Consider the following 13,210-nt stretch of genomic DNA (forward strand, 5'->3'; position numbering starts at 1 on the left):
GGATCCCAGAAAAAGTTCAAAATTATTCAATTATAAAATTCAAAAGAATCGTTAAAGAGCGTTTGTGTGCTAAAGGATATTACAACACTAATGACTTTTTAGTTGACTGCACACCTTGGGAATGAAATGATCGCCTCCAGGCTGTTTCAAATAACTAAAATATAATAATTATTGTACATGCAAAATGAAAAAAAAAAAAAAAAAAATATCCCGCTGAGTTTCTTTCGCCGGTTCTTCTCAGGTCCGAGGTGCTAAATTCCGAACCGGTGGTAGATTTTTGACAATCAATAAGCAAGTGTAAACACTTCTATATTGAATAAAGATTTTTGATTTGATTTGATTTGATATAAAAGTCATTTGATAATCCAACAATTGTCATCGTGTGATTGGCATTTAGGATCAAAAATTTAGAATTTGTTGTTGTTTGTATATAGTAATATCTTGATTACAGTGCCATCTATTCGATATGTACGCAAGTTTTTGTATGTACTGTATGTAACTACCAATACGTATATATTATGTGATATAATGAAACCTCTTCGCTTTTATGCAGTTCTAGTATTTGTGCATCGTAATTTGAGGTTATTGCACTCGGAGGTCACTCCGGAAAATAATGTAAACATTAAAAAGAATGAAAGAAAGACAAATAAAATGATGACCATAAAAATATGTAGTAATATGTAGTTTGACCGATATAATTATTATTTAAAATATTTGTTTAAGGTATAAGGAATACACTTTTTCACGTGGATTATAATTATTTTTTCGACCAACGACCATCAGTCTAATGAATAATGTTCTCTTGGCTTCTTATAATTCCCACCGGGTTGATAATAATCTTAATAATCATTACACCAAACTTCAAATAAAGCAGCTCCTCGCTTATTTACCCACTATTTCTTGCTGAATTAACAAAAAAATGAATAAATGTAATGAGACCGTTGTCCCTCGCTGGGCGCCATTACTTGGAATGCCAATTATTTGTAAAAAAGTGTCTTAATTAATCTACCACGGCTCAAAATGAGTTGATTGACATCATGTAATTGGTATTTAGGACCAAAAATATACAATTTGTTGTGGTTTGTATATAGTATATCTTTAATCAAGATATGTACGGTGCCATCTATTCGATATGTACGGAAGTTTTTGTTAGTACTGCAACTACTAGTAACTAAATACGAATATTTTATCTGATATAATGAAACCTCTTCACTTTTATGCAGTTCTAGTATTTGTGCATCGTAATTTGAGGTTATTGCACTCGGAGGTCATTTCAGAAAATAATGATAAATCTTATCGTAAAAATGGGATTATTCCATTTTCCTAAAGTACCACAGCGCGGAATGTTTTCTACGATATTTCAAGTTGTTTATTTTAATATAAGTATTTAAAACGAGATATTTATCTTGTTTTTTATTTTTATTTGGTGGAGCTACGACAGTCTTGTGAACAAGACATTCGTAGATAATGTCGAAATATCGAATAAAAATAAACATGTTAATTTAAAATCTTGTTTACTTTACTATCACTACTAAGTTCAATCAGAATAACAATTAAAATTCTGTTACAAAAGTTATGATTGTTAATTAAGATATTATCAGATACCGAAAGTCATATTTATATATTTATAGCGATAATATACAGTTTTAAATGTGATAATATATATATACTTTTAACGTATGTATGCTCTACAAAGCACTAATAGAACCTCTTCGAATTTATGCACTTCTAGTATTTATGCCGCGTATTTTGAGGTTATTCAACTCATCGATACAATCATAGTTATTTTTTTTAAATACTGTACCAATAATAGATTTGATATTTTTTTATTAATGTTTATTATTTTTTAACTTGAACTTTTAAAGTAGGATCTATATTCAGATTATTTTCAAAAAGCGTGTAAAAAAAAAAACAAAAAATATTTAAAGTTTATTTTCTCTTTTTAAAATTATTAATTTACATTCAGCAATTGAAGACAACTACAGCTTAAGATAAACAAAGTGTATATATTTAAGGTATACACGTAAAAAGGCCACTATGCGAAGTAAAATAAAACTAAACAGACACAAAATATAAATAATAAAAAATATTTTTTTTCTCAACGCCTGATGAGCCATATATGTACATTCTAACATTATTTCCAATTAGTATTTTTTCCTCCCAGCAAGTTGTCATAAACGTACAAAAAAAATATATTTGATGTGCTGTAACTGTAAGCAAACAAATGATTTCAATTTGTTATTATTTAAGTACTGGTATATTAAATTGCCAGTTTTTAATAAATAAAATGAAAAATTTGAAGGATTTTTTCAATTTACGAATATATAAAATTTGTTGAGAATTATAAAAAATCAGAAGTACATTATTTTTAACGACGTTTCGTATAAGACAAATGGTACGTTAGCCTATATATGCACTCTTTATCAAAAAAATAACAATATAACAGTTACCTTACTGTACCCAAAAGGCAAAGTAGTATAAATAGTCTGTGACAGCCTCCAGGACGTCCTAGGGGACGTAATTGTAAAGGTATCCTTTGTGTAAAACTATTAAGACACGTCGTTGTTAGTTTGATCTTATTATTTACACTACATTTATAAATACGACTCTGAGGTTGCACCACATCATTTAAAATATTAGGTACAAAATCTTGTAGCTAAGTTACAGGAATTGACGTGTTATTTTTCAAGGCTTCAGCAAAAGCACTGCAAAAGTCTCATAAATGTTGGGAGTGGCTCTTCCCATATGTTCTACGTGATCGTAATTATGCGATAGATATACTAATTCATATACAATTTATGAAACGGAGATGCTTCATCGGAGGTGTACACGCACAAAATCTAATATCTCCTTAAACACTTGTACTACATTCACATTTGGCAGGGTTCTTGTACTTCAACTGCATAAAATGTAACGCAACGTAATTATGTTTGACGTTTAATACGCATATATTTATAATAAATGTACGCCGACGGACTGAAAACATGTTCAAGACGCCTTTGAAATACACATTTTAACCAAGCATTCAAACTTTTTATATAAATTTAAATTGAAACCTATAGTTTGGTTTGCTAATTTCATAACAGCGTAGTATAATATCCTTTAGTGTATTTTTGTATACACGAAAGGACCATTGATATATTTTTTTTTAAAATAAAACGATAATTGTAACAAAAAATCCTTTTAGTTCGTTTATTGAAAAATTGGTTATTACAATTAAAAAAGGTTGAATCACATGTTTTTTTTCTTTTGATCCACATGCCTCCACGTGCCCTTATTACAGATTCTAATCGGTTCCGCATAGATCTGATTACGATTATTAAATGGTCTTGCGGGAATCGCCATTCTGAGTGTCGCAACTGTTGTGGGAACAAGATTTATGGCATACACAGTTTTTTTTAACTGCCCCAAACATGCTCCATATGATTAAAATCTGGTCAGCGTGCTGGTCAATTCATGGTACAAATCCCAACCTAATCACAATTCGCAATATTAATATTAATATCAATATCGAACTTGTGCAGCGGTGCGGGATCGGTATCACATCTGACATGCATCACAGTAAAATTAATTCCATGTAATGTATTTCGTGAACTTCTAAAACCTGTGTTATATCATCAGAATACCAACCTACACCATTCACGAACCGCCTCCAAAAGGAACACACTCCTCAATGCAACTTTGAGCTCATCTTTCCCCACGTCAACAATAGAATTTTCTGCGACCGTCGGTAATTTAAACATTTAAACATGCCCTACACACATCGGTTAACAATGTGGAGGCCCATTGCTCTTCAGTCCAATTAAGATATTCACCTGAGCTGCAGAAGCTTTACTGGTCTAAAAGGTGTGACCGCGGCTTCCTTGAGGCTCCTTTTTATTGTTCGTGTATACACGTTATTCACGTTTACTACACGCACTTCATCCAGCTCTGTTTTGATGTTTTATGACGTGAAGACGATTTCGTAGGGAAGTTGAAACAATAAATCGATCGTTATGACAGGTGGCTGCACGAGTTCTGCCAGTACCGGATCTCCTTTTGTAAGAACCTGTCTCTACAAATCTTCCGTATACTCTATAAACCGTAGACTTATATTAAAATTTCTAACTTTACTCTAATAACACACGAATTTGAAATTATGCATACGGTTTATTTTCCCGGCTAAAATTTTATCTTTTACTGCAGTTGTATTTTTTTTGTTTATTTTTTTGTATGTAATGGTTAGTCTCGACATTTTCATTTAGTTTAATCTAAAAATTTTGCATACATATCAAAAATATTAATTCGAAAGTTATCCTGAACTTTGATGCAAGTTTTGAGTCCGACAATGTATATTAATACTAATGACTTTTTTCTTGAATATTTAATGTGCTACAAACATGTTTATTAAAACCTAATAATTAATTAAAACTTAATTAATTACAAACTCAACTGAATAATGAAATTAGACGGACAGACGGATTCCCAATTTCCAATTAACAGAAACTAATTTCATGTAGATGCAGCGCCAATCTTAAGTACAATCCGACAGATATGGTGGTCGCAACTTTGATTTGTTTGTACAAATTTACGCATAAATACCTTTATCTACAGATATTCGCAGTATAAGAAATATTATCCCTTACATCGTCATTATGCCTTAGGACCTAAGATGTTACACTGCCTCATTTATGCCTCAAATCAGAATACAACAAGATGGTCACGATGGCGAAATATAGCGACAACTGTGAGCATTTATCAATGCATCGACTCACGCGCCATCAATGATTTTGACAGCAATTCGTATAAAAGAATTTAGGGTAATATATATCATTAGAATTTATTATAAGAAGAATTTCGCTTGCTCATTGATAATCACAAATCCGTCACCTCTATTATGAAACAATACTACTAACTGAGCTTGAAAGTCTTCCCGTAGAGCTTTAAAGTAAACTGCATAGATGGCATTAGTGCATCAGAGACGTTTGGCGCATGTCTACAAGTATTGATTTTAGACAAACTTGAGTACTAGGATCTCATAAAGAACGAGGAATCTGAATATGCTGCACCCCTATAGCGTATCGCTTAAAGTTGGTTTTCAACATTCCATGAGTGTGAGTGTGAGTACAAAGACAGTTTTGACAAAATTATAAATTCTACTATATAAAAACTAGTGTTTCAGCAACAGCTGAAAATCGCTTTATAAAATCCAGAAATGAAGAAAATCTTACGGCACCAAGTTTTATACTCCGCAGATCAACTAATTTAATCCTCATTATTATTCATAGTCAATTTAAATTTTGGAAATTATATATATCTATCAAATATCAAAATATTTTTTAATGAGTAAATCTTGGAAATTATTGAATTCATTTCATTTCCTTGGTACATTTTAATTTAATATTTTTTTACAGGTAACATAAGAACATTTAATTTGACTGAATATAATAGCATTTATTAATTAGACACACAATTTTGGATCACTGCTTTCAAAAACCAATTGATTATTTCTGTGGGCCGGAGAATCTATAAAATAATTAATATTTTAATATTAATATCATAGGAAAATGTGGACATTATTATATATTTGTATGATGTACTCAAAAAACATTGGACATAGATTTTACAACTCATAACATCTGCCTAGTAAAAATAACTCTACGGACATTAGGTTACTTATTTTTGCATCTCGTATTTATTGTAATAAACAATTACAAAGACTATGCATACATTTTTGAATGTTTTTAATAAAGTCGGTAAGTTATTTTATAATATATATAATACATCCTTCCTGGGGAATGGTACTCGTTTCTATAATAAGATTCTACACTTGTTCTTAACTTGGGCTAAACTAATGACCTAAAAAAAAGTATAAAAAAGCGTTGACTTAGTATTTGCTGATTTCCAGGCTTTTAAATAAATAAATACGCGTTGATTACTCTCATTGTTGATAAATCAAAGGCAAATTAATGAAAATATTTTTTGGAAACTCTCTTTTGCTTGGTTTCCGAATATATATATGTATATATTAAAAACATTACAAAAAGTGAACGGTAAACATTTTAGGCGTTGTTCGCTTAGCAATGACATTTTTACTCTAATCCTATAATTATTATAACTAATAAAATAAGTTTTTTTGTGTGCTTATTACGCATTTCACATTTATATAGCTCAACGGATTTTCATGATTTTTGAATATACCTATGTTATATGCAAAAATTTATGAATATCCGTGAAAAAAGGAAAAATGAAGTGAAAAATGAAAAATAAATTCAATGGTCCAAAAATGTTTATAGGCCCCTACATAGATGAAAACCACGGCTGGATGCCACGGCGGTAAACTAGTTTTAGTTTTAGATCACTGAAACCAGACATTGTTATTCTTAATGTTTTATTTCTAGAATTATTACTAGTGATGGTTAATTTTTTATTATTTACTAAAATATATATACCTTAATTTTACTTATATACCATCACACCCAATTATCAAATACATTTTACTAAATTATATATATTTATTGATTATTTTTTTCAAAAACCTATAAGGCTCATAAGTTTATATACAAATTGATCTTATCATACAAGTAACTTACTGAAGTATTTATGGGTATCAGTTTTATGGGTTGTTTGTTCTGACAAAAATCGTCTGAAGCCATTCTATTATATTAGATTATGTGATTTGGCCGTGAAAAGGCAACAGACAGACAAATCGACGGAGTTACCAATATATATAATAATTAGTAAAGATAGAAAACATTATTATTCAGAATATTTCGTAATCGAAAAAAAAAACAATTTACATAGGTTTATTAAATCATTGAACCATTTACCTTTATTTATCCTATAAATAAATGTAGTTTATACTGAGGTATATATTACAGGCAAAAGTTTCGATTTCGATACCAAGAGTTCAGAAAAGTGAAAGAGTAGTTTAATAGTAGTTCAATCCTCGATGACGCGCCCTACTCTATTTCTCAATTGCTGCATTGCAAGTTGCAACGCCTGCTGCTAGTGTGAGTTATATTGCTACGCTCAGAGTATCTATGAGTACACGCACACTTGGTTATGTGACAGAAGAGATACACAATTAACTGGACAATAATGTTTTGTACTACATATTACTGACTTCGAATAACGATTTTATTTATTCAATGTGCAATACTCTGTATTATTATTTTCTATTAATATTTATTCTTATATAAAAGTATTGTTATTTATAATTTGAAGAACATGATATAAAATATGGTAAAGGAACACAATCTAGCAAAGTATCTAAGGAAATGATAAGTCACGATACACATTATTTTCCAATTTACAAAAAGACACAGGAAAATATAGGATTTAAAGCGGCTGTGGTTGATAACATTTTTAACGATTTATTTCTTGATCAATATTTTTTTCATAGGTAAGAGAGAATCGTTCAAATCAGCACAGATAATTTGGTTGCTGTTTTGTAAAGTTCGCATATTTTATCGGGACGCGTTTACTGCGAACTCTGTGATTATTTACTATACTCGTATTACCATAACTACTATATTACTACTACAACTAGTACTAGTATATTATCAGTTAATTATTTATTATATTTAATTTATTTTATGATCGTACAATTTCTTGGAATATATAATCTGTTAGACATGAAATTTATATATAAAATAAATATTAGCCATTTTTGCATAATGATGGTCCAAAGTTCACCCTATTTGACATTACTAAGAGTCAAATGGCATTTATATTTAAATGAGAGCATTAATATATTGATTTTTACAGTAAAAGTTGAATTATACATTACTTGATAGTGATGATTATGTCATCTCGTAAAATCTCAAGAGAAACCATTTAACTACGCAGGACATATTACAGTGGCAAGACCTTGGGCGCAGGACCAACGTCTTTACGTGTTTTCCGAGGCACTGGACCACCCATGGCACCCACATTAAATTATCAGTTTGCATTTACTGTCAATACCAGAAAACAATAGCAATACTAAATTTACTGAAACTTTTCATTTATATTATGACAATGTTATTATAAATTTATCTAGACCAAATACATCTTGTTTACGTACATATACATTATTCATTACTTTAAAAAAAACATTATTTTATTCCGTTGATCACTGATTACTCAAACATTCGCGGTATTTTATCGAATCTGCTGTCTCGAGTATATCTAATATGTAAAAGCGAGAGGTAAAGTAATACAACATAGATGTGCACTTTTGTATGCACTGCATCCACCACGTGTATTTCATTTGTGACATTCGAACCTCTTCTCTTTTATGGACTGCTAGTATTTGTGGCTCGTAGTTTGAGGTCATTGCTTTGGTCACATCTAACTTCCCTGAAAAAAGTTTTAATGCACTTTATTGATTTATTAATAATATTTATCTAAGACGGATGTTTATTTGCATATTATATTATGCGTCTATACATACATTTTCCTGTAATTGTAGGAACTATTGGTATTCGTCCATTCCCAGACAAAATAATAATATCCTCTTATACAATAGTAATATTTCAAAACACTTAAAAATACTTCACCATAAGTCAAGTCTTGGACTATCGCTTAAGTCAAGATCTCTCAAAACTAATTTTTTAGATAGTCAAAATTCTGATTGCACCTGAGCGCTTTTTGTGCTTAAGAAGGAGCAGATAATTTTTCAATTTACTATAAAACTTTAGTTTTGTAAATTAATTTAGTCGAGGAATAAATATAAAAACAAAAAAATGAAAGTTGTTAATGATAAAAAAATAAGACTCATAATTTAATATCGAAGAATCATAAAATTACATTATTCATTATCATTCTGATTGAATATATTTAATGTTCCTTTTTCCTCTGCCCAATAATTTCCCATGATACATAGTTGGGTCTATAATTCCCGTAAATATGAATGAAATAATTCCTAACACAATGAAGTTGCATTTTAATCCGCTGAAGTGGTCTCATGACTGTCGTACGTTTACTGTCAGCGCCTTTAGAAATACTATTCACATGATAATTTCAACAGAATCGGTTCACATGTAAAAAATAATTATTTCTCTACTCTTAGCGACAGATCTCATTTTCGAAATCGTACCACCTTTTAAGAATAAGTAATCTAATAAAAAAAAAACACCATCACCACCATGGGAAAGAAAGAGTAGGATCTCCGAAATGAAATAGACATGATTTTATATACCCAATATGAGTAAAAATAGACACAAAATATATGCCGAAACCCGGGCTCGAACCAGGGACCTTTAGATCTTCAGTCTAACGCTCTCCCAACTGAGCTATTTCAGCTTCTACATAAGTAGTTAAATATTTTATACATGTTCAAAACCATGTTTCAGGATATTATTTACATCAGTACTTACGATTATTTATTCGTATATTCCTTAGTGCCAGATATACTATACTAAGTTTTATCTAACATAATATAAAGTTTGCATACAATTTGATTTCCAATAATATTGATTAAACTTTTTTGATGTAATTAATTGATTTAATCTGCGATTGAGATAATCTAATCTAAACGTAGCCAACTTTGTATTTTCAAAAGAATACCAAATGAGAATTGCTTATTTATGAAGCTTTATATTCAAATAAGTATATAGTAAAAATAAAAAGTACGTAGAGAAATATATCATTTATTTTTAGAATATTTTTTAAAGATAAAAATTAAGTACAACATCAATAATAATATTTAATTCGTCGCTTAGTTGATATACATACAAACAGGGGGAGATTTTGTACTTTCAATCAAGATTTCGTGTTATTCATTTCGGTCCCCACCCCACACCCTAGTGCATTAGTGCTCCGGTATGACCTAGGGGATGAGGAGGGGCTAGAATTATTGTTAACCGTCATCTGTTCATATTCTCCTGGTCACATGCAGCGTTTCTACGATGCATTTTTGCAAGTTCGCGTAGGAACTGCACTTGGCACTTGCATTTTAAACTTTCTTTTTTCTCAATTAGTCTGTTTTATTTTGCCGATTCATTTGATATTGACAAGGGTGGTCCTTTAATTAATGACAGACGTTATGTTTTTATTTAAATTTGTATTTTAGTAATCGATTTTTAGTTTTATTTTAAAACAAAATAATTCTTTAAAATGGACCAAAAATTTGTAGTGAATTTTCAATAACCCGCGTAGATTTGAAAAATTATGGAGACATTCGATGTACAACAAATGTAATATTAAAAACCTACCGATCCTACGCCTGCTAAAAATATGCGCGGTCAAATGGTTAAAGTATCTTAATTGTTTTTTTTTTAAGCGTTGAGTGTTATGATATAAAAAAGATAAATGAAAATTGTAGGTCAGTTTTATTCGTCAGTTTGTAAAAAGTTATTGTTTTAATTGAAGGCATATAATAATTGACTTTAAAACCAGTCCTAAAATGCCTTTTGCTGTTGTTAATATATTATTATGGTAAGTTAAGCTTTTAAAAGATCCCAAAGGGCGGAGGTGTCTTTTTACGACTATCTGTCGATGCATCTGTACTAAAAGCTCATTACAGTAGATTTTTTTGATGCACTCTGAATTGATGAAAGTAGGATGCATGTGCATTTTATCCTTTGAACTGTTTGCGTTCTTGCGCCTCTGGTACTATTGCTGAATATTTTACCCTGTACATGCTAAAATTAAAATAAATCAATAAATTTAAAAAATATGCCAACCGAGGCAGTTATTGATTTTGTCTATAAAAAATATGTTAAATTTTAATCCCAAGGATGCATTCAATTATTAAATATTTATTTACTCTACAGTACTGAATGACGATACAAGTTTTTTATTAAATCACTCAATATAACTTATTTTTAATATACAGCTAATTTTAGAAAGATAGAGGTTCAAAAATATTATTCAAGTGTCTAAATAGTTCCCGGCCTTTTATCGAGTCTGCTGTCTCGAGTATATCAAACCTGTATGTACCAGTTTGACTCGCTGTTCTAGTAATTGTGCTTCATAGTTGGAGGTTACTGCACTTGTTGCATCCAACAAGCTTTTACATATTATATATATATTTATATCATATAAAATTGTAGGTTTTATTTAATTTAAAGTTAGTTATCTTTTTTTCAAGTCAATAAAAGATTGCTTTAAAAATGTTGCTATATAATTCGCAACATTTTACTTATAGCAGTACTATGGATATATTTTATTAGATTTTATTTGATAGATAGGTTATGGATTTGGGCATCATAAATCCAATTTTATATTATGCCAGACCATAGAACAGTCTATCATTGTTTAATGTTTGCACAAAATTTCGTATCTGTTCTGTTAACCCATAGAATTTTCCCAAGTGCAGCAGTCACGTCATGGGACGGACATGAAAACGGGCTGTCCTAATTAAACGTTCATACAAAATTGTTATATAGTGTATAATATTTCCACATTTTTAACCTGTTACTATTACAAAATTATACGTAGCAGTATCTGCTACGAGACGAAGATCTCGTAGCGGTTAATACGAATTTGTCTGTGTAATTGCGATTCAACTGTAATTAGAAGTAAATTATAAAACGAAATGATGAATAAAACTAATTTACGATTTGAAGGGTAAAAGAGCCAGTGTAACTAAAGTCACGAGGGACATAACACCTTAGTTGTCAACAGCAAAATTGGGAGGTGGCACGGTACGTTGTTAACATTTATTTTTCCATCAATTTGAGTGTTTATGGGTAGTGACCACTTACCCTCAAGTGGCCCATTGATCAGTGTGCCTATAGGTTTCAAATTTAAAGAAAATGATGATAAAGTATATCTCGGATAATTAGTGCGGGAACAGTTATAGATGGAAATGGAAATCGTGTTGTCTCATTCTTACATATACAGAGCTCTCATAATATTCTACTAACCTGGTACTTCGATAGAAACTTGTACCTGTACTATATATGTAGTCAAAAAAACTATGGAAGAGCGTTGAAAAACCTCAAGTTATTTGGAAATATAAACTTAAAATTATAGAAGACTTATATATTAATATAATCTTATAGATTACATTTGCTGTCAATTATCCTATTGATTTTGTTTTTTTTACCCAAAATTAAAGAAAATATTCTTTTGAAGTATATTAATACCATTTTATTATTTAGTTCTTGTTTTAAATTAAAGTAGGTATACCTACTTATATAAAATATATACATAATTATAAATATATATAATATATATTATAAATAATATATATATAATCATACAATCAAAGTCGTCTAACTATTCAAATCATGCATTTTGCTCAAATATCTTCATTCAAACCTTCATTAAAATGGTAATATCCAAATTATCACTTTTTAGGTATCCAACGAAATAACAAAAGTAATTGATATAATATATACTCACAGCTGTGAACATACTCTTCACTGTTATGCACTTCTAGTGTTTGTGACTCGTGATTTGAGGTTATTGCACTCGTTATACATACAATTAATTCACTTTTTCTTATCAGTAAAATATGTTAATTAAATATTTTGAATTACTTCATAAATTGATTTTTAAAATTATTTTTATATGTAAATAATTTTGGTAGTAAAATTGAGAAACTATTTTTATTGACATCTTATTCGTAATATTATGTACATAAAATTAAATCTTTTTTTTTTTACTATTAATTATTTAATAGTTATTTATTTATTAGTCAGTAATATATGTAATCTATATTTAGAGGGTTCACGGACTATTTGTATTAAGCGACATTTTTAGAAATTTACAGGAGAGCAGTTTAATGTTTCATTTTTCAGAAAAAAAATAATAAAAAATAAAGCTTACATTTTTTCAACAACATTTTCTATATTGTTTTCCTTCAAGAAACCCTCAAATTTTTGTCTAGTTTTCATTTTATTACTTCGGTTTATACCAGAAATAAAGGTATAATGAAAATATATTTCTGAAGTTTGATAAAAACATTTGATACTCTGTCGAAATAACTTGTTGTTGTTGTAAATAAGATTCAAATAAAATATCCTACAAGCTAAACGTTTCATTCGTTCGAGCCTCCTCCTTAATCTCATTGTGATTTAAGCATAAGTATAGTATTTTCTTCTGTTGATGATTGTTTATCGATATGACGGCTTATTTGTGCTTAACTGACTTATGAAGGTTGAAGGTATATATACGATGTAATATGTTTAAGGGCTAATATTGCTACAGCGCCAATTCCACCATTAGGTAAAACTCTCATAATATTCTACTATCCTGGTACTTCACAAGAAAGTTTTGAACCTGTACAGTATGTGTC

At 29.7% G+C, this 13,210-nt stretch overlaps 1 protein-coding gene and 1 non-coding gene across 2 annotated transcripts in view; one reads left to right on the forward strand and one right to left on the reverse strand.

Annotated features, from left to right (window-relative positions):
- Positions 1-13,210, forward strand: part of Dhc1 (Dynein heavy chain 1) — a 183,391-nt gene that overhangs the window by 99,685 nt on the left and 70,496 nt on the right. The window lies entirely within an intron of this gene.
- On the reverse strand, positions 9,195-9,267 carry Trnaf-gaa (transfer RNA phenylalanine (anticodon GAA)). Its single transcript has one exon. It is a non-coding gene; the product is annotated as a tRNA-Phe (tRNA).

Source organism: Vanessa tameamea, chromosome Z (assembly GCF_037043105.1).
Source record: "Vanessa tameamea isolate UH-Manoa-2023 chromosome Z, ilVanTame1 primary haplotype, whole genome shotgun sequence".
Taxonomy (NCBI): Eukaryota; Metazoa; Arthropoda; class Insecta; order Lepidoptera; family Nymphalidae; genus Vanessa; species Vanessa tameamea.